A 3,135-nucleotide genomic window follows, 5' to 3' on the forward strand; every position below is an offset into this window, starting at 1 on the left:
GGAATTGACTCGATCAGGTTGTTCCTCGACAAATCTAATGACTTTAATTGCCTCAAGTCACCTATAGAAGATGGGATTTTCCCAGTGTGAGCATTGTTGGACAAGTCGAGAACAGTAAGAGCTTGAAGCTGTCCCAATACAGCTGGTATTTCTCATGTACATAGTTATGAATAAAATTCATTTTATGATCAGATGTGTAAGTGTTCTTGGTTATCTATGATGCTATATTATCATTCCATGTTAAAAACAAAACGACCCCACTAAATTGTACTTTACACCTAAACCCCAGTTTGTTTATTTGCTCTTTATTTTATTTCCGTCATCATTATCATCATAAGCTAGAGATTAAAGTGGTTATATCATATTCCTGAAGAGGGTATGTTAGTTGTATCTTCTTTTTTTCTTTCAATAAGTCCCACCTTCGTATGAGTTCCACAATTTTCTTTGTTTTACTTAGTTCTTTTCCTTAGACATGTGACTTTTAAGTTGAGATATGAAATATTTGATAAATTTTGACGAGTCCTCTCTATCGATTGGGCTTTAAGTTTCTTTATTAATGGTTAAGTTTTCAATACTTATACAGACAAATATACTCGAAAAGCTGCTACTGCGAGAGCGAGACTGTTTCTCTCTCATTTCATCCTCTCAATCCCTAGATTCTCTGTTTTAGTGTCACTGCTAGAATTCTGAATTGGGAACGAGAGAGATCCAGTAAGAGAGAGAATTTAATTTTGCCATGGCCAAAAGTTCCTTCAAGCTGGAGCACCACCTTGAGAGAAGGCAGGCTGAAACTGCTCGTATCAGGGAAAAATATCCAGACAGAATTCCGGTTATTGTCGAGAAGGTAGAGAGAAGTGACTTACCAGACATTGACAAGAAGAAGTATTTAGTTCCGGCTGACCTGACTGTTGGGTAGTTTGTTTATGTGGTTCGAAAGAGAATAAAGCTCAGTGCTGAGAAGGTCATATTTATATTTGTAAAAAAACATTTTTCCACCTACTACTGCCATGATGTATGCTATTTATGAGGAAAACAAGGATGAAGATTGTTTTCTTTACATTACTTATAGCGGGGAGAACACATTTGGATTGTTCTGAGGGAAATCAATATGGAAAATTTGAAATGTGTAAATAAGGACTCGAAAAAGCAAGATGGAAAAATGTACATATTATCTGTTTTCGCTCATGTTTATTTTCACCTTGCTGTGGGGATTGTGTTTCTTATGGTTCTCCACTGTTAATAACAATTGTGTCTAGATTTCAAAAAAAAGTTTTCAATACTTATACTCACTTAAGGTGGTGTCTTTGGTGTTATACTTATATGAACTCCTTATTTCATGCTTTTTACTGAGTTAGGATAGAGACTGTATTTAGAATATTATTCTCGTTAATTAGCTATATTGATAAAGTCTAGTTATAATATTTACTAGTAGAGTCTAGATATTGTTTTTCTATGTTTATAAATGGTGGTATATACATATTGTTATTATTATAATTATAATATTTTTGTTGAGAAATTTGTTAGCCCACACTCTTCCGTTTGGTAGATTGAGATGTTGGAGAGATTGACATTATATCCACTCGAATTTTATATTGAATTTAAAATGAATAAATAAATTTTAGGTGATTGTATATTAAATAAAAAAAGCTGTTCAAGTTCAAATGACTCGATCTCTACATCTTTTTTATCTCTTGACTTATAATCTTCATAGCTGTTTCTCTTGAACATTGAACATAACAATATCTTATAATCTTCATAACAATATCTTATAATCTTCATAGCTGTTTCTTTTGACTTAAAAAATTGTAAAATTTCATATCAATCTAGTTTCTATCAAAGATGAGTTTTTATCATATCAACTACAGCTATGAAAAAGAAAAGGATAGGAGCAAAAGTAAGCAAATCAACTACAGCATTCAGCCAACAATTTGTATTATCAGGGATGAGAGAAACGAACCTGAGATAGTGGGCGTGAGGCAGAGATAGATCTCTGGAAGGCGTGACTTCGTGAGGCAGAGAAAGAACTCCTGAGGCAGAGAAAGAGCTAGTGTGACTTCGTGACGCAGAGAAAGAGCTCCACTCTGGAGTGTGACTTCGTGAGGCGGAGAAAGAGCTCCACGCTGGAGCGTGTCTTTTTGAGGCAGAGATGAGTTGAGAAGACTTCGTGAGGCGGAGAGACGAGACGAGAGTGAGACTTCATGAGGCGGAGAGAAGAGACGAGACGAGAGTGAGAGATGGAGGCTGAGAGAATTTTTTTTTGGGTAACTTAGGGATTAAAATTTGGCAGATGAGACCAATAAAGAAATTTTCATTTGGTGCCTGAGGTTTTTTCATATGGCGCCAAAATAATACATTCCGTGTGTTTTTATCACCCACCATTAATAGCACTTCTCAATAAATGTTATTTTTTAATGTAATATATACTAAAAATTGTTGTAGTGCATTACATTGAGAGTGTGAGTCATGTTGAAGAGGTCCTTCTTAAGGACCCAATTTATACACTCTGAAGTTCTGAATGGTTTGTTTGTTTGTTCTTTTTATTTTTATTTTTTTATTATTATATTTATTTTTTCTGTCTTTCTTTTATTTTTGTATGTTTTTTGTTTTTGTATTTTGTTTGTTTTGGGGTATTGTTATCAGGCTATTTATGATCTCGCCTCATGGACATAGTCATCATCCAGGTGTTCTCTTCCCCTACCTTTTTCATTGATTATTCATTTTGACATTGAGGACACTGTCTGATTTTTGGTTAGGGGTGGTGAGCATTCATTAACATTCATTTGGAAAATCTTATTGTCGAGTTGAATTTTTAAGTCAAAATTATCCAAGCATGAGTACAACTTGTTGATTTGAGTCGATTTTTACTATGTTTATCTATTAAGAAGTGATTTTCATAGTTCTTTTGTGCACTTTCCAAACATGTGATAAATTGGTTGTTAACACAAATAGTTGAGAGAAATTTCAAGTTTAAAGTTTTTCATTTCTTGACGAGTTGTGAGAGTTGAGAAAATAACTTTTTGAACTTTTATTGATCATTTGAGTTGGTAAAGTCACATATTTAGAATTTAAAACATGACATTTAATAGAGGGATGTTTTTCATATAAGAATGAGTCTTTGTAATAAAGTTTAAATTT

The 3,135-nt window shown here is 33.5% G+C and overlaps 1 pseudogene; it reads left to right on the forward strand.

Annotated features, from left to right (window-relative positions):
• The first annotated feature begins 593 nt into the window (after positions 1-593).
• Positions 594-1,173, forward strand: LOC133816087 (autophagy-related protein 8C-like; annotated as a pseudogene).
• The last annotated feature ends 1,962 nt before the right edge of the window (positions 1,174-3,135 follow it).

Source organism: Humulus lupulus, chromosome 2, assembly GCF_963169125.1.
Source record: "Humulus lupulus chromosome 2, drHumLupu1.1, whole genome shotgun sequence".
In the NCBI taxonomy this organism is placed as follows: Eukaryota; Viridiplantae; Streptophyta; class Magnoliopsida; order Rosales; family Cannabaceae; genus Humulus; species Humulus lupulus.